This window comes from Poeciliopsis prolifica, unplaced genomic scaffold (assembly GCF_027474105.1).
Source record: "Poeciliopsis prolifica strain line A6 unplaced genomic scaffold, Auburn_PproV2 SCAFFOLD163, whole genome shotgun sequence".
In the NCBI taxonomy this organism is placed as follows: Eukaryota; Metazoa; Chordata; class Actinopteri; order Cyprinodontiformes; family Poeciliidae; genus Poeciliopsis; species Poeciliopsis prolifica.
Window position 1 is genome coordinate 365,613 of NW_026562538.1, and position 25,609 is coordinate 391,221.

The 25,609-nt window shown below is 46.1% G+C and overlaps 1 pseudogene; it reads left to right on the forward strand.

Annotated features, from left to right (window-relative positions):
* The first annotated feature begins 1,010 nt into the window (after positions 1-1,010).
* Positions 1,011-25,082, forward strand: LOC129356285 (potassium voltage-gated channel subfamily KQT member 2-like; annotated as a pseudogene).
* The last annotated feature ends 527 nt before the right edge of the window (positions 25,083-25,609 follow it).

A 25,609-nucleotide genomic window follows, 5' to 3' on the forward strand; every position in this document is an offset into this window, starting at 1 on the left:
AGTGACACGTGGCGTCCGTTCACCTCGTCTTCTTGTTCTACTTCCTCTGATTCTTTGTCTCTCAGTGATCTTTGTGCCTGTGGGGCTCAGCAGCGCCCCCTACTGATGCCCGGACATTTTCACTGCATGTCCGCTCAGAGAGACTAATTATGTCAGTCGCGATCATTGCAGATGTTACAGACTGTGGATCTCCAGTAGATCCAGTAGAACACGTCTGAGCACAGCGCCCCCAGGAGAGGCACAGCACTGCACTGTTTCTTTCTACAGAAAATTAGTACATTTTGCGAATTTGATTATAACAATATTATTGCCAATATAGAAAAACCCTAATTCATAGAAAACTTAAATTTTCTCTCATTGTTGTTGGCATCTATTTTACCTGTTCATTTACCTTCATTTATTTAAAAAATGACACTTTTAGTTTTTCATTCAGTGTGTAAAAGTTAAAATGACCAAAGTAGCTGCCAGGCTTCCTTAATATTTTATTAATCTGAATTAAAGCAGTCAGTTCTCAACACTCCAGCTTTAGAACATAATAAATCAAATAATTTTAGTTATTCCCTGCAGGCCAAAGTTTTTTTTTATCACACTCCAGCTGATGTGTGTGATACTCTCACATGAAAACTGTGATGTTTGAGCAGCTTTACATCTTCGATCATCTCTAAAGATCAAATGAACTGATTATTTATTTTACGATCAGTTCATCTTTTGGGATGTTGAGTTGCAGGAGTTAATCAAATATTTTATTCTTAAAGCTCTCCTTGTTTTCTTGTTATGTTCTGTTGTTCACCAGTTAATCTGTAATCAACCTATTGATTCAGAACCGGACCGGACCGGTTCAAGAACCGGACCAGTTCGGCTGGTCTGGATGATGACCGGATCCCACCTGGACCTGCTCGGTCTCTGGATTTGATTCAGCAGAGTTACCCATAAATAAACAACATGAAGCAGCCAATCAGAGAGCAGCCCATCCTCTTCCACTGCGGCTCCCATGGTAACCGCCTTCAGATGGTTCAGTCCTGCTCAGGCTGATCAAACATCTATAATCAATAACAGTCCCTCTGAATCGCTCTGGATTTGTGACGTCATCCCGTCGCTTCACGGCGCAGAGGTGAGGCAGAGGATGAAGATCCGCTGAGCAGCCAGTCTGCGGCGCTTCTCTCCGTCTGCGGGTTTTTCTCCTCCATCTTCCAGCAGTGATGCTCCCGCAGCCCGCCCCCCGCCTCGCAGCTCCGCGCGCGGCCAAGCTGTAGTTCCGCAGCCCGGTGCGCGGTCCCGCCATGGTGCAGAAGTCCCGCAATGGCGGGGTGTTCCCCGGAGCGCAGGCCGAGCAGAAGAAGCTGAAGGTGGGCTTCGTGGGCCTGGAGTCCGGAGGGACGGAGTCCAGCAGGGACGGAGCTCTGCTCATCGCAGGTGAGCCAGTGCGCGCGCACGCGCACGCAGAACGACCGCGTGCGCGGGATCGGTTTGGGAATAAGCAGGACATGTAAGGTGGTTCTGATCCAGATGTCACCGGACCGTTTCGGTTAGAGATGTTTACTCGAGAGGCTGAAGAGATGCATCATGGGAAAAAATGAAGAACATCAGACTCAAGTTCTGGTGGGTCAGAACCGGATCAGATTCTTTATGGATCTACTCAATTTTATTTATAGAAAACATTTGAAAGTGCTTCATATAAACACAACAAAATGATTAGCCAAAGTCAAAACAATTAATAAAACAAAACATTACATCAATGTGGCAAAATAAAGAGACGTAACAAAGTTATGATCCATCGTAATGATCAATATTCCAATTATCATTGATCAATTCTAACCAGCTGGTTTACCCTAAAAGGAGATCCCTGTTTCAGCTGTTTTACAGTTTTCTGGAAGTGTGTTCCAGATCTGTAATGCATAGAAGCTGAAAGCTGCTTTTCTATGTTTGGTGTAGAACCTGGTGGTGTAGAACCAGGTGGTGTAGAACCGGGTGGTGTAGAACCGGTTGGTGTAGAACCTGGTGGTGTAGAACCGGGTGGTGTAGTACCAGGTGGTGTAGAACCAGGCGGTGTAGAACCGGGTGGTGTAGTACCAGGTGGTGTAGAACCAGGCGGTGTAGAACCGGGTGGTGTAGAACCTGATGGTGTAGAACCTGGTGGTGTAGAACCGGGTGGTGTAGAACCAAATGGTGTAGAACCAGGTGGTGTAGAACCAGGTGGTGTAGAACCGGTTGGTGTAGAACCTGGTGGTGTAGAACCGGGTGGTGTAGTACCAGGTGGTGTAGAACCAGGTGGTGTAGAACCGGGTGGTGTAGAACCTGATGGTGTAGAACCTGGTGGTGTAGTACCAGGTGGTATAGAACCAAGTGGTGTAGTACCAGGTGGTGTAGAACCAGGCGGTGTAGAACCTGGTGGTGTAGAACCAGGTGGTGTAGTACCAGGTGGTGTAGAACCAGGTGGTGTAGTACCAGGTGGTGTAGAACCTGATGGTGTAGAACCTGATGGTGTAGAACCAGGTGGTGTAGAACCAGGTGGTGTAGTACCAGGTGGTGTAGAACCAGGTGGTGTAGAACCTGATGGTGTAGAACCAGGTGGTGTAGTACCAGGTGGTGTAGAACCGGGTGGTGTAGTACCAGGTGGTGTAGAACCGGGTGGTGTAGTACCAGGTGGTGTAGAACCAGGTGGTGTAGAACCGGGTGGTGTAGTACCAGGTGGTGTAGAACCGGGTGGTGTAGAACCTGATGGTGTAGAACCTGGTGGTGTAGTACCAGGTGGTATAGAATCAAGTGGTGTAGTACCAGGCGGTGTAGAACCTGGTGGTGTAGAACCAGGTGGTATAGAACCAAGTGGTGTAGTACCAGGTGGTGTAGTACCAGGTGGTGTAGTACCAGGTGGTGTAGAACCTGATGGTGTAGAACCAGGTGGTGTAGTACCAGGTGGTGTAGAACCAGGTGGTGTAGAACCTGATGGTGTAGAACCGGGTGGTGTAGAACCTGATGGTGTAGAACCTGGTGGTGTAGTACCAGGTGGTATAGAACCAAGTGGTGTAGTACCAGGCGGTGTAGAACCAGGCGGTGTAGAACCTGGTGGTGTAGAACCAGGTGGTGTAGTACCAGGTGGTGTAGAACCAGGTGGTGTAGAACCGGGTGTGTGTAGTACCAGGTGGTGTAGAACCGGGTGGTGTAGTACCAGGTGGTGTAGAACCGGGTGGTGTAGTACCAGGTGGTGTAGAACCAGGTGGTGTAGAACCAGGTGGTGTAGAACCTGATGGTGTAGAACCAGGTGGTGTAGAACCAGGCGGTGCCTCCATCTTCCTGGTTCTGGTCAGAACTCCAGCAGCAGGTTCTGGTTTGCCAGACGCTGCAGGAATCAGTTTCTTTGGTTCTGGTTCTGCATGAAGGCCCACTGTGGAACCGGCTCCATGTGGTTCTGGAGGTCAGAGGTCAGCCTGATCTCCAGTTTCCAGATGGATGGACTGAAGCTGTGCTCCGGGTCTATCACCAGATCTAGATTATGTAGACATAACTTCAGTTTCTGTTTTGGCTCATCCACTCAGCTGTCATGGTAACCAAATGTTTCTAAATCTGAAGGCTGACCTCCTGACCTCCTGACCTCCTGCTACAGACATACTCAACATGACTCAGTCAGTCACACAGTGAGTCAAATCATTGCTACATCTGAACTCAGTGCACCTGCTGTCCAGGTTCGGACACTGAAGGGTTATGGAGGCTTTCCCAATCCTGCAGATGAGAACTTGCAGGATTGGGAAATTCCTCATTCAGAGTCTCGATGAGTTCAGGAGACCAAACTCCTGTCCACTCGCGTCAATCAGCCCCAGTGCCTGCTGTTAGTTCAGCTGAAAGTCTAGCTGCTGGACATCGTGGTGGTCAGTCAGTTTCTGTCGGTTACCTTTTGAACATAATAAAGGGGAACATGGCCGCTGTTTGTGGCCTCCAGGTGGGGACGAAGGTCCTCGGCGTCAGCGCAGCAGCGTCTCTGGAGGAAAGAGGCCTCCGAAAAGAAACGCCCTCTACAGGCGGCTACAGAACTTTCTCTACAACGTTCTGGAGAGACCGCGCGGATGGGCCTTCATCTACCACGCCTACGTGTAAGTACACAAACACACAGCTGTCAGCTAATGCTGCTGCGTCATGAATTAATTATTTAGTTTTAGTGCGTTTTGATTATTGAAGAGGTTTTATGGCGGCTCAGCGATCCCAGCTGGAGTTCTGACCGGCTGATCTCAGCTGTGATGGGTTTGTTGGCGTTCTGTGTCCAGGTTCCTGCTGGTGTTCTCCTGCCTGGTTCTGTCCGTGTTCTCCACCATCAAAGAGTATGAGAAGAGTTCAGAGGACGCCCTCTACATCCTGGTAAGCACCAGAACAGCAACATGCCTGGTTCTGGAAATCTCATCTCATTATTGGGGGATGATAAACAAGGACATTTCTTAGGTGTAATTTTGAGGGGGTTCGAAAAGTTACAGTGAAATGTAACGTGGTTTAAAAAGATTTTAATGTGTTTAAGCCAAAAATGTAAGTGGTAATGTACAACAAACGTTAAAATTCAAATGTTTAGGTCTTTGGTTCAGAGTCACTGATTTAATCTCTGCTACACCTTCACAAAAATTAAGACTATAAATAAAAACATGTTTTAATGAGTGACTCTACTTAATAAAATTTATCATAAATATTGATTTCTTGAAGAGGCTCTGCAATAAATAAATATTTATTCCAAGTTATGTATCATTTAAATTACAACTTGTTAAGTTGCTTTTCTGGTTTTCCCATCCTGGATGGCTGAGAGCAGCTAGCTGAATATCTGAGTGTCATAACTCCAATTTAAAGCTCAAAGCACCAGCAATTTAATGGAAAAACATTCAGATTTTATTGTGTGGATTTAAAGGCTGGATCTCAGTTTGGTAAAGGTAGATATCTGCTACCACAAACAGGTAAGTCTATCAAAGCTATGTAGCCACTTTAGCTAGTTTGGCATAACAAGGCAGTTTATTAAGATTAAGCTAACATCCAGCAAACACCCAGGTAGCAGCTAGCTACTAGCTAACATCCAGCTAGTAGCTAACTAACATCCAGCTAACATCCAGATAGTAGCTAGCTAACATCCAGCTAGCAGCACGCTCTTCAGCAGCTCTAGCGGAGCCTGTACTGTTCAGCTGCTCTCAGGTTCTACAGAGATTCCAGATCTAGAAAGGCAAGTTATTGATTAACGAGTTAAAGATGGTTAACCTCGTCAATTGGCTAAAGATGAATTGAGAAGCAGCCGTTTTTATTTGCTGAACTAAAACAGACACTATTCAGTGTCACTTGTATCAAATATTGTAAAATTGTGTTTCTCTCAAATTATTACATATTTACACAAAATAAAACAGGAACCTGTGAGGCTTCTGAACAGAAAGATAAAAGATCAAAAGAATAAAATGAATGGAGATGTTCATACAGAATCCGGTCTGTTGTTCAAACTTTTCTTCATAAAGTGCATTAACTCGCCGCAGCCACGTTATTTCCCATCATGCTATAATTTTTGAGTCGTTCCCTCCTGGCATGTTGATCCTGCCATGTTGCTCCCATGTCGCCATGTTGCTGCCATGTTGCTCCCATGTCGCCATGTTGCTCCGCCATGTTGCTCCTGCCATGTTGCTTAGCCATGTTGCTCCTGCCATGTTGCTCAGCCATGTTGCTCCTGCCATGTTGCTCCGCCATGTTGCTCAGCCATGTTGCTCCGCCATGTTGCTCTTGCCATGTTGCTCCTGCCATGTTGCTCAGCCATGTTGCTTAGCCATGTTGCTCCTGCCATGTTGCTCAGCCATGTTGCTCCGCCATGTTGCTCTTGCCATGTTGCTCCTGCCATGTTGCTCAGCCATGTTGCTCCTGCCATGTTGCTTAGCCATGTTGCTCCTGCCATGTTGCTCCGCCATGTTGCTCCTGCCATGTTGCTTAGCCATGTTGCTCCTGCCATGTTGCTCAGCCATGTTGCTCCTGCCATGTTGCTCCGCCATGTTGCTCAGCCATGTTGCTCCGCCATGTTGCTCTTGCCATGTTGCTCCTGCCATGTTGCTCAGCCATGTTGCTTAGCCATGTTGCTCCTGCCATGTTGCTCAGCCATGTTGCTCCGCCATGTTGCTCTTGCCATGTTGCTCCTGCCATGTTGCTCAGCCATGTTGCTCCTGCCATGTTGCTTAGCCATGTTGCTCCTGCCATGTTGCTCAGCCATGTTGCTCCTGCCATGTTGCTTAGCCATGTTGCTCCTGCCATGTTGCTTAGCCATGTTGCTCCTGCCATGTTGCTCCGCCATGTTGCTCAGCCATGTTGCTCCGCCATGTTGCTCTTGCCATGTTGCTCAGCCATGTTGCTCCTGCCATGTTGCTTAGCCATGTTGCTCCTGCCATGTTGCTTAGCCATGTTGCTCCTGCCATGTTGCTCAGCCATGTTGCTCAGCCATGTTGCTCCTGCCATGTTGCTTAGCCATGTTGCTCCTGCCATGTTGCTTAGCCATGTTGCTCCTGCCATGTTGCTTAGCCATGTTGCTTAGCCATGTTGCTCCTGCCATGTTGCTTAGCCATGTTGCTCCTGCCATGTTGCTCAGCCATGTTGCTCAGCCATGTTGCTCAGCCATGTTGCTCCGCCATGTTGCTCTTGCCATGTTGCTCAGCCATGTTGCTCCGCCATGTTGCTCAGCCATGTTGCTCCTGCCATGTTGCTCAGCCATGTTGCTCCGCCATGTTGCTCTTGCCATGTTGCTCAGCCATGTTGCTCCTGCCATGTTGCTCAGCCATGTTGCTCCGCCATGTTGCTCAGCCATGTTGCTCCTGCCATGTTGCTTAGCCATGTTGCTCAGCCATGTTGCTCAGCCATGTTGCTCCTGCCATGTTGCTCTTGCCATGTTGCTCAGCCATGTTGCTCAGCCATGTTGCTCCTGCCATGTTGCTCCTGCCATGTTGCTCGGCTGAATGAGCGATATGAACCGTGCAGGAAGTGGTGACCATCGTGGTGTTTGGGGTGGAGTACATGGTCAGGATCTGGGCTGCAGGATGCTGCTGCCGCTACCGAGGATGGAGAGGACGGCTGAAGTTCGCCAGAAAACCGTTCTGCGTCATCGGTGAGTCTCCATCTGCTGTTTTCTTCATCTTCATCTTCATCGCTCAACCAGAGGAAACATAAATCACAGAAAGAGACACCAGGTTGTTCAGAACCGGTTAAAGATTATCGATGGACCAGCATCACAGTGAGGTCTGACCTAGTTCTGTGTGATTAATTGAACTTATCAATTAATCCCGATTAATTGATTATTGAATTATTTGTCAACTAATTTAGTCATTGCTTAATTGATAAATGGAGTACAAAGACTCAAAAATTTTTGCTGAAAAAACAGTGTTGCAGAGCAGCAGTTAAACCGAAACTGAACAAAAATGATAAACATTCACAAATAAAAACTTTGTAAATGTTTTCAACCCAAAACTCATGTGGCAGATTCAGCTTCAGTTTAGATCCCGTTAAACATCTTCTGCTGTTCAATTATTGATTGGTTAATTACAAATGACCAAGAAAACATGAGAGCAATACTAAGTTATTACATTTTAATCAATAAAATGTTTCCTTTCTTATTTTAAAACAGATTAAACTGTTAGTTTATTTGCATTTTACATTGTGGTTAAATGAATATGAATGTTTCTATGCAATTAATCGATTGCAAATTAACCTGCTGCGAAAGTTTCTGTAAGTTTGAAGGGTGCAGAAGATTCTCTGCACCCTCAGTGCAGAGAATCTTCTGTGGTTCACCTTTGACCTTTCTGCAGACATCATGGTGCTCATCGCCTCCATCTCCGTTCTGGCTGCTGGGACTCAAGGAAACGTCTTCGCCACGTCTGCCATCAGGTCGCTGCGCTTCCTGCAGATTCTGCGGATGATCCGGATGGATCGACGTGGAGGAACCTGGAAGCTGCTGGGATCGGTGGTCTACGCGCACAGCAAGGTCAGGGGTCAGGGGTCACATTGCCCTTGAGAACAGATAACGACTGGTGAGTTCACTCTGAACCAAACCCAAAACAAGCCAGCAGTTCTGATGAGACCTGATTGTTCTGGTGATGAAAACTGATCCGATTGGTCAGAAACGTCCAACCACCTCCTTTCTGGTTGGAGGTGGGCGGGGCATCTTAAGGTCACCTGACCCTTTGGAAACAGAGAAGAAACAGATCTGAGGAGGAAAGACTTTACTGTGTGTGTGTGTGTGTGTGTGTGTGTGTGTGTGTGAGTGTGTGTGTGTGTGTGTGTCTGTGTGTGAGTGTGTGTGAGTGTGTGTGTGTGGGTGTGTGTGAGTGTGAGTGTGTGTGAGTGTGTGTGTGTGTGTGTGTGTGTGTGTGAGTGTGTGTGAGTGTGAGTGTGTGTGTGGGTGTGTGTGAGTGTGTGTGTGGGTGTGTGTGTGTGGGTGTGTGTGTGTGTGTGTGTGTGTGTGATGACACTGATCCTCCTCTTATTGATCAGAACTATCGATCAGTTCTGCAGAAGTTTCACCCAGTCAGTTTCAGAGACTCTTTGATTTCTGATGACTGCTGCAAATTTTTGAAACCTTCCTTACCCAGTAGGATGGATGGATGAATGGTTGGATGAACGGTTGGATGTATGTCTGCTTTCTCCACAGGAACTCATCACTGCCTGGTACATCGGCTTCCTGTGTCTCATCCTGGCGAGCTTCCTGGTCTACCTGGCAGAGAAAGAAGACAACGAACAGTTTGAGACGTACGCTGACGCCCTCTGGTGGGGACTGGTGAGATTACACCACACACAGCCAGAGACTGGTTCTGGTCCTGGTTCTGGTCAGCTTCATGTTTGTGGAGAGCATCAGAGAACATTAGAACCAAGCTCTACTTTGATAGATAAGGGTTAGCATGGCAACAGCATAGCTATAGAAAGGCACATCACAGGTGAGTTCAGGCGTAGTGCAGAGATCCCAGCAGGTGTCCTCTGACGTCATCTGATGATGCTGTCATCTCCAGGCAACAGGACAGTCTGACCCGTCTCCTGATGTCTCCTCAGATCACCTTGACGACCATCGGCTACGGAGACAAGTTCCCCGTCACCTGGAATGGACGCCTGCTGGCTGCAACCTTTACCCTGATTGGAGTTTCCTTCTTCGCTCTGCCAGCAGTGAGTCATTTTATGGTTTCCCTGAGATCACCTGGACTCACCTGGACTCACATGGACTCACCCGGACTCACCTGGACTCACCCGGACTCACCTGGACTCACCCAGACTCACTCAGCTCACCTGGACTCACCTGGACTCACCTGGACTCATCTGGACTCACCTGGACTCACCCGGACTCACCCGGCTCATCTGGACTCACCTGGACTCACCTGTCTGTCTCTCCAGGGAATTCTTGGCTCTGGATTTGCTCTGAAGGTTCAGGAGCAGCACCGACAGAAACACTTTGAGAAAAGGCCCCCCAGCTGACTCATTCAGGTAAACGCTGACATCACAGCTTGTCTGTGATTGGCCGGATGAGTGAAGGTGTGACTCACAAGCTTTGGCTGCTTTATGCTATCTTTTATAGATCTAGAGCTTCCAGAAGGTGTTTTAGTTTGAAGTTTCTCATTCAGAGTGTCTGCAGGCTGCCTGGCGCGTCTACGCGACCAACCTGAGCCGGACCGACCTGACCTCCACCTGGGACTACTACGAGAGGACGGTGTCTGTCCCCATGTACAGGTGAGGCTCCGCCTGCAGCCGTCTGCAGCCGCCTGCAGTCGCCTCACCCCGTCTGCTTGTCTGCAGGCTGATTCCTCCTCTGAACCAGCTGGACCTGCTGAGGAACCTCAAGAACAAGTCTGGACTTTCGTTTAGGTTGGTTGTTCATCCATCAGATCAGCTCCACCCACTGCAGGGGGTCCACAGTGGAGGGCCAACATCTGTGGCCCTCCAAGCCTTTTTGTTCCCAGAATACAAAACTAGCAGGAACTTATTATTGAAGGTTGATGCAGTTAAAACAATATTTCAGTAAAATGTTCAGACATTCAGGAGACAGTAAAGTTGGACGTTCTGATACCGTATCAGGCGTCCTTTTCTAAAACTCCACTAAAGGAATCCAAAGCTTACGAAGAACGAGCGACCCATGACCCATGACCCGGTCCTGAGAACAGCACAAAAATCCACAACACAGAAATAAACAACCTTTCTGTGTCTGTTGAAATTTCACATATTATTTAATGAATTAAATGAAAATGAAATATTTAAGGCCAAAAAAGTGGATTTTAAACCAACCAGGCGTTCAGAACAGAACCAGAATTCTGCCGCACCAAACAGAAACAAGAAGTGGTCATAATGTTTTGCCTCATTTAACTGACTGATAGCTCTGTCTGTCTGCAGGAAGGACGTCCAGCCGGAGCCATCACCGAGGTCAGTCCAAATGGTTCAGAACCAGATATGTGAAGCTGGTTCCGGTTCTGGTTCTGGTCATCCTGTCCAGACCGGGTCAGCTCCACCAGAACTGCTCAGATACCTGCTGTCTCATCTGAACCGGGTCTCCAGGTTCTGGTTCCTTTAGTTTTGGGTCGATTTTATTCAAAAATACTTTATTGATGCCAAATAGGTGAAGTCTGTGGATCTGTAGAGGTCAGTGCTGCAGCGGCGCCCCCTGCTGCTGACAGTGCAGTTACCATGACAACCGCATCATGGACATCATGGTTGTTGCATCACAGTCGCCATGAAGCAACAAACATGGCCGACAAACATGGTTGGCCATGTTTGTCGGCCATGTTTGTCGGCCATGTTTGTCAGCCATGTCTGTCGGCCATGTTTGTCAGCCATGTTTGTCGGCCATGTTTGTCCGCCATGTTTGTCGGCCATGTTTGTCAGCCATGTTTGTCAGGTCTGACTGGATTCTTTCTGTCTCTGCAGTCAGAAGGTCAGTTTGAAAGAGAGAGTCTTCTCGTCTCCACGGAGCTCCGGAACCAAAGGGAAGAGTTCTCCTCAGCACGGTGAATACCAGAACCAGAACCAGAACTAGAACCAGAACCAGAACCAGAACTAGAACCAGAACCAGAACTAGAACCAGAACCAGAACCAGAACCAGAACTAGAACCAGAACTAGAACCAGAACTAGAACCAGAACCAGAACCAGAACTAGAACTAGAACCAGAACCAGAACTAGAACCAGAACCAGAACCAGAACCAAAACTAGAACCAGAACTAGAACCAGAACTAGAACCAGAACCAGAACCAGAACTAGAACCAGAACCAGAACCAGAACTAGAATCAGAACCAGAACCAGAACTAGAATCAGAATCAGAACCAGAACCAGAACTAGAACCAGAACCAGAACTAGAACTAGAACCAGAACCAGAACTAGAACCAGAACCAGAAATAGAACCAGAAAATGAACCAGAACTAGAACTAGAACCAGAACCAGAACTAGAACCAGAACCAGAACTAGAACCAGAAAATGAACCAGAACTAGAACTAGAACCAGAACCAGAATCAGAACTAGAACCAGAACCAGAACTAGAACCAGAACCAGAACTAGAACCAGAAAATGAACCAGAACTAGAACTAGAACCAGAACCAGAACTAGAACCAGAACCAGAACCAGAACTAGAACCAGAACCAGAACTAGAACCAGAAAATGAACCAGAACTAGAACCAGAACCAGAACTAGAACCAGAACCAGAACTAGAACCAGAACCAGAACCAGAATCAGAACTAGAATCAGAACCAGAACTAGAACCAGAACTAGAATCAGAACCAGAACCAGAACTAGAACCAGAACTAGAATCAGAACCAGAACCAGAATCAGAAATAGAATCAGAACCAGAACTAGAACCAGAACTAGAATCAGAACCAGAACCAGAACTAGAACCAGAACCAGAACTAGAACCAGAACCAGAACCAGAACTAGAACCAGAACCAGAACTAGAACCAGAAAATGAACCAGAACTAGAACTAGAACCAGAACCAGAACCAGAACTAGAACCAGAACCAGAACCAGAACTAGAACCAGAACCAGAACTAGAACCAGAAAATGAACCAGAACTAGAACTAGAACCAGAACCAGAACCAGAACTAGAACCAGAACTAGAACCAGAAAATGAACCAGAACTAGAACTAGAACCAGAACCAGAACTAGAACTAGAACCAGAACCAGAACTAGAACCAGAACCAGAACCAGAACTAGAACCAGAACTAGAACCAGAACTAGAACCAGAACCAGAACTAGAACCAGAAAATGAACCAGAACTAGAACTAGAACCAGAACCAGAACTAGAACCAGAACCAGAACTAGAACCAGAACCAGAACTAGAACCAGAACTAGAACCAGAACCAGAACTAGAACCAGAAAATGAACCAGAACTAGAACTAGAACCAGAACCAGAACTAGAACCAGAACCAGAACCAGAACTAGAACCAGAACCAGAACTAGAACCAGAACTAGAACCAGAACTAGAATCAGAACCAGAACCAGAGCCAGAACTAGAACCAGAACTAGAATCAGAACTAGAATCAGAACTAGAATCAGAATCAGAACCAGAACCAGAACTAGAACCAGAACCAGAACTAGAACCAGAACCAGAACTAGAACCAGAAAATGAACCAGAACTAGAACTAGAACTAGAACCAGAACCAGAACTAGAACCAGAACCAGAACTAGAACCAGAAAATGAACCAGAACTAGAATCAGAACTAGAATCAGAACCAGAACCAGAACTAGAACCAGAACTAGAATCAGAACCAGAGCCAGAACTAGAACCAGAACTAGAACCAGAACAAGAATCAGAACTAGAATCAGAATCAGAACCAGAACCAGAACTAGAATCAGAACCAGAACTAGAATCAGAACCAGAACTAGAACCAGAACCAGAACTAGAATCAGAACCAAAACTAGATTCAGAACCAGAACAAGAACCAGAACCAGAACCAGAACTAGAACTAGAACCAGAACTAGAACCAGAACCAGAACTAGGATCAGAACTAGAACCAGAACCAGAACTAGAATCAGAACCTGAACCAAAACTAGAACCAGAACCAGAACTAGAATCAGAACCAGAACCAGAACTAGAATCAGAACCAGAACTAGAATCAGAACCAGAACTAGAATCAGAACCAGAACCAGAACCAGAACTAGAATCAGAACCAGAACCAGAACTAGAATCAGAACCAAAACTAGAATCAGAACCAGAACTAGAACCAGAACCAGAACTAGAACCAGAACTAGAATCAGAACCAGAACCAGAACCAGAACTAGAATCAGAACCAGAACTAGAATCAGAACTAGAACCAGAACCAGAACTAGAACCAGAACCAAAACTAGAATCAGAACCAGAACTAGAACCAGAACTAGAATCAGAACTAGAACCAGAACCAGAACTAGAACCAGAACTAGAATCAGAATCAGAACTAGAACCAGAACTAGAACCAGAACCAGAACTAGAACCAGAACCAAAACTAGAATCAGAACCAGAACTAGAACCAGAACCAGAACCAAAACTAGAACCAGAACTAGAACCAGAACTAGAACCAGAACCAGAACTAGAACCAGAACCAGAACTAGAACCAGAACCAGAACTAGAACCAGAACCAGAACTAGAACCAGAAAATGAACCAGAACTAGAACCAGAACCAGAACTAGAACCAGAACCAGAACCAGAACTAGAACCAGAACCAGAACTAGAACCAGAACTAGAACCAGAACTAGAATCAGAACCAGAACCAGAGCCAGAACTAGAACCAGAACTAGAACCAGAACTAGAATCAGAACTAGAATCAGAATCAGAACTATAACCAGAACTAGAACCAGAACCAGAACTAGAACCAGAAAATGAACCAGAACTAGAACTAGAACCAGAACCAGAACCAGAACTAGAACCAGAACCAGAACTAGAACCAGAACCAGAACTAGAACCAGAAAATGAACCAGAACTAGAATCAGAACTAGAATCAGAACCAGAACCAGAACTAGAACCAGAACTAGAATCAGAACCAGAGCCAGAACTAGAACCAGAACTAGAACCAGAACTAGAACCAGAACTAGAATCAGAACTAGAATCAGAACTAGAATCAGAATCAGAACCAGAACCAGAACTAGAATCAGAACCAGAACTAGAATCAGAACCAGAACTAGAACCAGAACCAGAACTAGAATCAGAACCAAAACTAGATTCAGAACCAGAACTAGAACCAGAACCAGAACTAGAACCAGAACCAGAACTAGAACCAGAACCAGAACTAGGATCAGAACTAGAACCAGAACCAGAACTAGAATCAGAACCTGAACCAGAACTAGAACCAGAACCAGAACTAGAATCAGAACCAGAACCAGAACTAGAATCAGAACCAGAACTAGAATCAGAACCAGAACCAGAACCAGAACTAGAATCAGAACCAGAACCAGAACTAGAATCTGAACTAGAACCAGAACCAGAACTAGAACCAGAACCAAAACTAGAATCAGAACCAGAACTAGAACCAGAACTAGAATCAGAACTAGAACCAGAACCAGAACTAGAACCAGAACTAGAATCAGAATCAGAACTAGAGCCAGACTAGAAAACCAGAAACTAGAACCAGAACCAAAACTAGAATCAGAACCAGAACTAGAACCAGAACCAGAACCAGAACCAGAACTAGAATCAGAACCAGAACCAGAACTAGAATCAGAACCAAAACTAGAATCAGAACCAGAACTAGAACCAGAACCAGAACTAGAACCAGAACTAGAATCAGAACCAGAATCAGAACTAGAATCAGAACCAGAACCAGAACTAGAATCAGAACTAGAACCAGAACCAGAACTAGAACCAGAACCAAACTAGAATCAGAACCAGAACTAGAACCAGAACTAGAATCAGAACTAGAACCAGAACTAGAACCAGAACTAGAATCAGAATCAGAACTAGAACCAGAACTAGAACCAGAACCAAAACTAGAATCAGAACCAGAACTAGAACCAGAACCAGAACCAAAACTAGAACCAGAACTAGAACCAGAACTAGAACCAGAACCAGAACTAGAACCAGAACCAGAACTAGAACCAGAACCAGAACTAGAACCAGAACCAGAACCAGAACCAGAACCAAAACTAGAACCAGAACTAGAATCAGAACTAGAACCAGAACCAGAACTAGAACCAGAACTAGAATCAGAATCAGAACTAGAACCAGAACTAGAACCAGAACCAAAACTAGAATCAGAACCAGAACTAGAACCAGAACCAGAACCAAAACTAGAACTAGAACCAGAATCAGAACTAGAACCAGAACGAGAACCAGAACTAGAACCAGAACTAGAACCAGAAAATGAACCAGAACTAGAACTAGAACCAGAACCAGAACCAGAACCAGAACTAGAACCAGAACCAGAACCAGAACTAGAACCAGAACCAGAACTAGAACCAGAAAATGAACCAGAACCAGAACTAGAACCAGAACCAGAACCAGAACTAGAACCAGAACCAGAACCAGAATCAGAACTAGAATCAGAACCAGAACTAGAACCAGAACTAGAATCAGAACCAGAACCAGAACTAGAACCAGAACTAGAATCAGAACCAGAATCAGAACTAGAATCAGAACCAGAACCAGAACTAGAACCAGAACTAGAATCAGAACCAGAACCAGAACTAGAATCAGAATCAGAACCAGAACCAGAACTAGAACCAGAACTAGAACCAGAACCAGAACTAGAACCAGAACCAGAACTAGAACCAGAACCAGAACTAGAACCAGAAAATGAACCAGAACTAGAACTAGAACCAGAACCAGAACCAGAACCAGAACCAGAACTAGAACCAGAACCAGAACTAGAACCAGAAAATGAACCAGAACTAGAACTAGAACCAGAACCAGAACTAGAACCAGAAAATGAACCAGAACTAGAACTAGAACCAGAACCAGAACTAGAACTAGAACCAGAACTAGAACCAGAACCAGAACCAGAACTAGAACCAGAACCAGAACTAGAACCAGAACCAGAACTAGAACCAGAAAATGAACCAGAACTAGAACTAGAACCAGAACCAGAACCAGAACTAGAACCAGAACCAGAACCAGAACTAGAACCAGAACCAGAACTAGAACCAGAACCAGAACTAGAACCAGAACTAGAACCAGAAAATGAACCAGAACTAGAACTAGAACCAGAACCAGAACTAGAACCAGAACCAGAACCAGAACTAGAACCAGAACCAGAACTAGAACCAGAACTAGAATCAGAACCAGAACCAGAGCCAGAACTAGAACCAGAACTAGAATCAGAACTAGAATCAGAACTAGAATGAGAATCAGAACCAGAACCAGAACCAGAACCAGAACTAGAACCAGAACCAGAACTAGAACCAGAACCAGAACTAGAACCAGAAAGAACCAGAACTAGAACTAGAACCAGAACCAGAACTAGAACCAGAACCAGAACTAGAACCAGAAAATGAACCAGAACTAGAATCAGAACTAGAATCAGAACCAGAACCAGAACTAGAACCAGAACTAGAATCAGAACCAGAACCAGAACCAGAGCCAGAACTAGAACCAGAACTAGAACCAGAACTAGAATCAGAACTAGAATCAGAATCAGAACCAGAACCAGAACTAGAATCAGAACCAGAACTAGAATCAGAACCAGAACTAGAACCAGAACTAGAATCAGAACCAAAACTAGATTCAGAACCAGAACAAGAACCAGAACCAGAACTAGAACTAGAACCAGAACCAGAACTAGAACCAGAACTAGGATCAGAACTAGAACCAGAACCAGAACTAGAATCAGAACCTGAACCAGAACTAGAACCAGAACCAGAACTAGAATCAGAACCAGAACTAGAATCAGAACCAGAACTAGAATCAGAACCAGAAGAACCAGAACTAGAATCAGAACCAGAACCAGAACTAGAATCAGAACCAAAACTAGAATCAGAACCAGAACTAGAACCAGAACCAGAACTAGAACCAGAACTAGAATCAGAACCAGAACTAGAATCAGAACCAGAACCAGAACTAGAATCAGAACTAGAACCAGAACCAGAACTAGAACCAGAACCAAAACTAGAATCAGAACCAGAACTAGAACCATAACTAGAATCAGAACTAGAACCAGAACCAGAACTAGAACCAGAACTAGAATCAGAATCAGAACTAGAACCAGAACTAGAACCAGAACTAGAACCAGAACCAGAACTAGAACCAGAACTAGAATCAGAACCAGAACTAGAACCAGAACTAGAATCAGAACTAGAACCAGAACTAGAATCAGAACCAGAACTAGAATCAGAACCAGAACTAGAATCAGAACCTGAACCAGAACTAGAATCAGAACCTGAACCAGAACTAGAACCAGAACCAGAACTAGAATCAGAACCAGAACCAGAACTAGAATCAGAACCAGAACCAGAACTACAATCAGAACCAGAACTAGAATCAGAACCAGAACTAGAATCAGAACCAGAACCAGAACTAGAATCAGAACCAGAACTAGAATCAGAACCAGAACCAGAACTAGAATCAGAACCAGAACCAGAACTAGAACTAGAACCAGAACTAGAATCAGAACCAGAACTAGAATCAGAACCAGAACCAGAACTAGAATCAGAACCAGAACTAGAATCAGAACCAGAACCAGAACTAGAATCAGAACCAGAACTAGAACCAGAACTAGAATCAGAACTAGAACCAGAACCAGAACTAGAACCAGAACTAGAATCAGAACCAGAACCAGAACTAGAACCAGAACCAGAACCAGAACTAGAATCAGAACTAGAACCAGAACTAGAACCAGAACCAAAACTAGAATCAGAACCAGAACTAGAACCAGAACTAGAATCAGAACTAGAACCAGAACCAGAACTAGAACCAGAACCAGAACTAGAACCAGAACTAGAATCAGAACTAGAACCAGAACCAGAACTAGAACCAGAACTAGAATCAGAATCAGAACTAGAACCAGAACTAGAATCAGAACTAGAACTAGAACCAGAACTAGAACCAGAACCAGAACTAGAACCAGAACCAAAACTAGAATCAGAACCAGAACTAGAACCAGAACTAGAATCAGAACTAGAACCAGAACCAGAACTAGAACCAGAACTAGAATCAGAACTAGAACCAGAACCAGAACTAGAACCAGATCTAGAATCAGAACTAGAACCAGAACCAGAGAACCAGAACTAGAATCAGAACTAGAACCAGAACCAGAACTAGAACCAGAACTAGAATCAGAACTAGAACCAGAACTAGAATCAGAACCAGAACCAGAACTAGAACCAGAACCAGAACTAGAACCAGAACCAGAACTATTATCAGAACCTGAACCAGAACTAGAACCAGAACCAGAACTATTATCAGAATCAGAACCAGAACTAGAATCAGAACCAGAACCAAAACTAGAATCAGAACCAGAACTAGAACCAGAACCAGAACTAGAACTAGAACCAGAACCAGAACTAGAATGTCTGGGGGCCCCTTCATGTCCCTGACCTGCACCTACTCAGTCTGCAGCCGAGTTGTTCTAGAGGTTAAACAGTCAGATATTATCTCATAACTTCATAACCTTTGACCTTCTCTCCTCTGGTCTGTTTAACAGCTACAGTCTCAGATCAGCAGCAGAAATAGAAACATTAAATCAGGGAAACTTGGACTAGACCTGCTTTGCATTGCCCCCACATGGTGACAGTGATGCAGAATTATCAGACTAATCATTAGATTCTTGATTGATATGAGTTTTTGCATCTTGTTCAATGTGCTGTTTTACGTTTGAGCCCCCGCTCCTAAAGCTCTCTGCACGGCCCTGGATATTGATAAGGGAAAAACATTGAAACATCATGGAAAGATGAAAAAGTGGATTTTATATAATTCTGGTCCTTCAAGTACAGATCCATGAAAACTGTACAGTAACAGAGCAGTTGCTAAGGCCCACTGCCTTTATGTTTTGAATGATCTGAGTGTCATGCCGCACTTTTCAGTGTGTTTTCTGTCAGAGGTCATGCAGGTCTGCTCTGCTGTCTGCAGTGGTTCCTCCGGGCGGCGTGGCGGTGGGCCCCAGCTCCCAGGGCGGCGTCCAGGCGCTGCGCCGGTCTCCCAGTATGGAGCCCAGTCTGGATGACAGTCCCAGTAAGGTTCCGAAAGCTGGAGCTTTGGGGAACGCAGCCGGACCCGGCAGGCCTTCAGGATCCGAGGAGCGGCGTCCCGCCAGAACTCTGAAGGTGAGGCAGGTTGACCTCAAATAGTGATATACCATAAAAAATGAACACCCACATTTTTCTCTATGACAGGCAAAATAAATCAAAATATTTCCTCAGAGGAGTTAAGGTGTTCAGCTTTTTGATCATGAAATGTTCCTGCTAGGTAAGATATTGACAACTTACAAACACTGTGCAGAATCCCGGCCCAATCAGACACAATCGGTACCAATCTGACCCGACCCTGAACTTTTGCTGTTTCTGATTGGTTGTCAGAAACGCAAATCTGTTGATCCTCTGATGAAGCTGTTTCCTCTCCTCTTCCTCTGATGAAGCTGTTTCCTCTTCCTCTGATGAAGCTGTTTCCTCTCCTCTTCCTCTGATGAAGCTGTTTCCTCTCCTCTTCCTCTGATGAAGCTGTTTCCTCTTCCTCTGATGAAGCTGTTTCCTCTCCTCTTCCTCTGATGAAGCTGTTTCCTCTTCCTCTGATGAAGCTGTTTCCTCTCCTCTTCCTCTGATGAAGCTGTTTTCCTCTCCTCTTCCTCTGATGAAGCTGTTTCCTCTTCCTCTGATGAAGCTGTTTCCTCTCCTCTTCCTCTGATGAAGCTGTTTCCTCTTCCTCTGATGAAGCTGTTTCCTCTTCCTCTGATGAAGCTGTTTCCTCTCCTCTTCCTCTGATGAAGCTGTTTCCTCTCCTCTTCCTCTGATGAAGCTGTTTCCTCTTCCTCTGATGAAGCTGTTTCCTCTTCCTCTGATGAAGCTGTTTCCTCTTCCTCTGATGAAGCTGTTTCCTCTCCTCTTCCTCTGATGAAGCTGTTTCCTCTTCCTCTGATGAAGCTGTTTCCTCTTCCTCTGATGAAGCTGTTTCCTCTTCCTCTGATGAAGCTGTTTCCTCTCCTCTTCCTCTGATGAAGCTGTTTCCTCTTCCTCTGATGAAGCTGTTTCCTCTTCCTCTGATGAAGCTGTTTCCTCTTCCTCTGATGAAGCTGTTTCTCTCCTCTTCCTCTGATGAAGCTGTTTCCTCTCCTCTTCCTCTGATGAAGCTGTTTCCTCTCCTCTTCCTCTGATGAAGCTGTTTCCTCTCCTCTTCCTCTGATGAAGCTGTTTCTCTCCTCTTCCTCTGATGAAGCTGTTTCCTCTTCCTCTGATGAAGCTGTTTCCTCTTCCTCTGATGAAGCTGTTTCCTCTTCCTCTGATGAAGCTGTTTCCTCTCCTCTTCCTCTGATGAAGCTGTTTCCTCTTCCTCTGATGAAGCTGTTTCCTCTTCCTCTGATGAAGCTGTTTCCTCTTCCTCTGATGAAGCTGTTTCCTCTTCCTCTGATGAAGCTGTTTCTCTCCTCTTCCTCTGATGAAGCTGTTTCCTCTCCTCTTCCTCTGATGAAGCTGTTTCTCTCCTCTTCCTCTGATGAAGCTGTTTCTCTCCTCTTCCTCTGATGAAGCTGTTTTCTCTCCTCTTCCTCTGATGAAGCTGTTTCCTCTTCCTCTGATGAAGCTGTTTCTCTCCTCTTCCTCTGATGAAGCTGTTTCTCTCCTCTTCCTCTGATGAAGCTGTTTCTCTCCTCTTCCTCTGATGAAGCTGTTTCTCTCCCTCTTCCTCTGATGAAGCTGTTTCCTCTTCCTCTGATGAAGCTGTTTCCTCTTCCTCTGATGAAGCTGTTTCCTCTTCCTCTGATGAAGCTGTTTCTCTTCCTCTGATGAAGCTGTTTCCTCTTCCTCTGATGAAGCTGTTTCCTCCTCTCTCTTCCTCTGATGAAGCTGTTTCCTCTTCCTCTGATGAAGCTGTTTCTCTCCTCTTCCTCTGATGAAGCTGTTTCCTCTTCCTCTGATGAAGCTGTTTCCTCTCCTCTTCCTCTGATGAAGCTGTTTCCTCTCCTCTTCCTCTGATGAAGCTGTTTTCCTCTTCCTCTGATGAAGCTGTTTCCTCTCCTCTTCCTCTGATGAAGCTGTTTCCTCTCCTCTTCCTCTGATGAAGCTGTTTCCTCTTCCTCTGATGAAGCTGTTTCCTCTTCCTCTGATGAAGCTGTTTCCTCTCCTCTTCCTCCTGTAGTGCTGATAGAGATGCAGGATGAAGAGTTCAGACACAAGAGTTCCCCAGGTCAGCGCTCACACTCACCCTCACAGGAAGGAAGCTGCTTTATTCCTCTGGACTTCCTGTCACATGATCAAGTCTCTCAGGAAGCTGCAGCGTCTGGTCAGTGGTGACCTCTGACCTCTGCTTTTGTTTCAGATGCCAGCCTGCCAGGTGAAGACATGGTGGATGACAACAAGAGCTGCCACTGCGAGTTTGTCCCTCAGGACCTGACACCGGGGTTAAAGGTCACCATCAGGGCCATCTGGTAGGAGTCTGTCCATCAGACGCTGTCTGCTGCGCCCCCGACGTCCATCGCTTCTCACTCCTCATTTGCTGTTTTATGCACTAATTCATGATTTTATTCACATCATTTTTGTTTAATTATGTTTTATTTATGCTCACGCCAGGGTCAAAGGTCATCATCCGCTGTTGGGTAAGAGCAGTCACGTCAGTCAGCGTCATTATTTCACTGTTCTGTCACCTGCAGCCCTGTTTTATTATTTTATCATGACTTTATTATTTTATTGTTGCTCTCCGCTCAGCTGCAGATCTGCTCCAACCGGCGTCGGTTCTGTTTCCCGGTTCTGTTCGTTTCTCTGGTTCTGTCCGGGTTCGACTTCATGTTCAATTCAAGTTCAGGACATTGTAGAGGAGTTACTTTTTGCAGAATTTTCTAGAAAAAAAAACTCGTTTCTGAGTTTGACAAGTTGAAACTTTCCAAGAAATGAACTGTGTGGCCAAAAGCCGTTATTTCAAACATTTTCTGGAAAAATTTGATCATTTCTGAGTTTCAAAAGTCAAAGTTCTGGACTTTTAGATTTATCACAATCCAGACGAGTGAATATTATTCATAAGTTTGTGTGTTTGATAGAGCTGGTGTTTTTGGTGAATTGAATTAAACATTTGAGCAAAAGGATTCACAGACCATTGATGCTGTGCACCAAGGTTCTGCTCTGAAAGAACAGAACCACTGCACTGGACCAGATCCAGTTCAGTTCCTGGCCAATGACCGGTCCAGACAACCGGCTCTGTTGTGGGCCTGTGCTCCAGACCAGAACCGGCAGAACCCGGGCCGAGTCCAGCTGTGGTGACGCTTGCTTGTCTCCGGCAGCATCATGCGCTTCATGGTGTCCAAGAGGAAGTTCAAGGAGAGCCTCCGTCCCTACGACGTCATGGACGTGATCGAGCAGTACTCGGCCGGACACCTGGACATGCTGGCCCGCATCAAGACCTCCAGGCCCGGTAAGGCTCCGGGCCTCAGTGCCTCGCCGCTCCGACTCTGAATCAGCTGTGACCGGGTTCTGTCTGGTTCTGGCAGGGTGGATCAGATCGTGGGAAGAAACCCCCATTGCAGACAAGGACCGTCCCAAATCAGGTGGAGAGGAGATACCTGAAGACCCGAGCATGATGGGACGTCTGGGGAAGGTGGAGAAGCAGGTGTCCTCCGCTCTGGCAGCATTTCCTGGTTTTCTGGATTTTAAACGGTGGTTAAGCGCCACTGGTGGTTACTGGTCTTTAACCAGTAAGACTGGTAACCACCAGTAAGACCTGCATCTCTGTCCTGATGCAGGTCTGGAACTGGACTAAACTCTGATGTCCTGCAGGTCCTGTCCATGGAGAGGAAGCTGGACTTTCTGGTGAACATCTACATTCAGCGAATGGGAATCCCTCAGGCAGAGACGGACGCCTACTTTGGGTCGAAGGAACCGGACCCGGCGCCGCCGTACCACAGTCCAGTGGACCTGCAGGAGAAGAACCAGTCCCTCTCCAAGATCCTGCAGTGAGTCATGATGCTTTCCTAAGTCTGGGGACTGAAACATTTAGCCAGTGCATGGAGGCACACACATCGCCTCATTCGTCCTGTACAATGCTGCGGTGGCAGTGTCATGCTGCGGGAAAATAAAGTTAATGGAAAGATAAATTAAGACAAAAACAGGAAAATTCTGAATGAAAAGCAGCTACAGACTAACAACTTCCAAAATAACGACCACTCCCAACAAGCCAGAGCCACAATTGATGGTTTCCAATCAAGCATTTTCATGTTGGAATGGCCTAGCGAAAGTCCAGATGTAGATGATTTTTACATTCTGTAGTAAAACAGTACCAGTTACTGTTCATTCAGTCTGACAGCAGCTGTTTCACTAATAAAAACAATTACTTATTTCAGTCTGCAAAGCCATGCAAAGCTGGTAACAAATGGTTTGGACTTTGCATGCCGCACTTTTTAGATTTATATTTGTAACTTATTTTAAATACTTCATCATTTCTTTTCACTGACCTCCCAAGAATTCAATCTACTAAAGTTTGTGGTTGTAAAGTGAAAAGATTCAAGTGGTGAATGCTTTTATGACGTAGTTTTTTAAATGTACATATCGGAAGAAAAAGACAAAAAATAAATATTTTGTGCTGCGTTTAACAACTTAACACAATTTCTGCATTGATTCCCCAGGGATGGTGACGGTTTACAATGTAATGAAAGGGTCAAAAGATTAGCGTGTTCAATAACATGCTAATCACAGCGCCGTCTGGTGGCCTGGCATGGGAACTACAACTGACTCAATGTGTTGTTGACTTTCTAAATAGAAAACTGACACATTTTACATTCATACATGGTGTTTTAGAAAATCTCTTCCAGATGAAAAACATTTTAAAATTAGTTTTTATTATTTTGTAAATCTCTGAAAAACATTGACAAATCGTTTTTCAACCAAAAACTGAATGAGATATAAAACCACGTTTGATTATTTTTCTATTTTACGGTGGTTTTGTTTTTCCCCTCTGACCTCGTTATGCATGTTAATAGTTGTTAGTTTTTTAGTTGGGGAGGAATATTTAAGATTTATTTTTTTAGAAAGAATCTTTAAATCTGAGGGTTAGAGTCCAGGTGACCCCGTCCAGGTGACCCCGTCCAGGTGACCCCGTCCAGGCGACCCCGTCCAGGTGACCCCGCGCCTCGCTGGCTGGAGCGGCAGCAGCTCCTGACCCCAGTGGGGTCTGGAGTTTAGCAGATGGTTTTGAGGCAGCGTCTCATATTAATATCGTCTAAACGTTTTTGTTCATGTGGAAGTGAAAACTGGGTTGTGGATCCTGGGATTCCAGGATCCTGGGATTCCAGGATCCTGGGACTCCAGGATCCTGGGATTCTGGGCTTCGGATCAGAATCTCCACTTCCTGTTTGTTGGTGTCTGCAGGGTGTTGCCAGGCGACCACGTGGACAGGACCCGCTCTGTGACCCGGATGGTTCGCTCCAGCAGCTCCACGGGACACAGGAACCACGCCGCCCCCACCTGCACGCCCTCCACCTCCTGGCAGCCAATCAGCTCCCAGCTCCACCAGCAGGCCCCTCCCCTCCACAGCGTAGCCATGGCAACACCCCGAGCCCCGTGGGCGACGCTTCGCTGGTCCGCCTGCCGCCGCCTCCAGCCGGAGAGAGACACGGCGGGAACCGAGCCGGCCGGCACAGCGCCGGGGAGCGGGCCGGACCGGACCGGAACGGGGACGAGGCGAAACCCGACAGCGAACCTCGGTGTCCATCCCGTCCGTGGACCACGAGGAGCTGGAGCGCTCCTTCAGCGGGTTCTCCATCTCCCAGTCCCGGGAGAACCTGGACTTTCTGAACAGCGGGTTCTACCCGTCCCGCCGGCCGGGCCAGCCGCAGCCGGCCGCCGGCCGGCCCTACATCGCCCAGGGGGAGTCCGACTCCGACTCCGAGCTGTGCGCCCCCTCCCCGCACTCGGACCGGGCCTGGACCGGCACCAAGTAGGCCGAACCGAACCCGAACCAGCAGAACCGAACCCGAACCAGCAGAACCCCTCTGTTCCACTCAGACCGTCACTCGGACACCAACTGCGGGTTCCGACTGAAGCTTTGTGCGAAAACAAGACGGACTGATGACGTCACCGCGTATAAAGCGCACGCTCGCACCTGATTGGTTCCCACTGACCAATCAGACTCGCTCTGTTCACGAACGTCTGCCTGACCGACTGACCATGGCAACCAGCCTGGTTTGGATTTAAATCAGAATCTCACAACTTTTTATTTATGATTTTTTCTGAAAACATTTTGTCTCCTGATTTGGATCTCCAGCACAAAACCTCCGGGAACCGGACCGGTCCTTCTGACAAAGCCGATCAGAACATGTCCGTCTCTTTGGTTCTGGTGCAAATAAATCACCCTCATGTTGACCCTCAGCCATCTTCTCTTCTCTCAGATTCTGGGCCCAGATCTTCTGGGACCAATCTCGTTTGGTTCTGAGTTCTGTATCTGACCTTTGACCTCATGGGGATTTCCAGCTGGTCTGAGGGTTCAAAGTGCAGGATGATAAAATCCATAAACCGATAAACAAACATCAACCTGATCAGATCTCCAGGGTTTTGTGGGAATAATTTAGAAATATT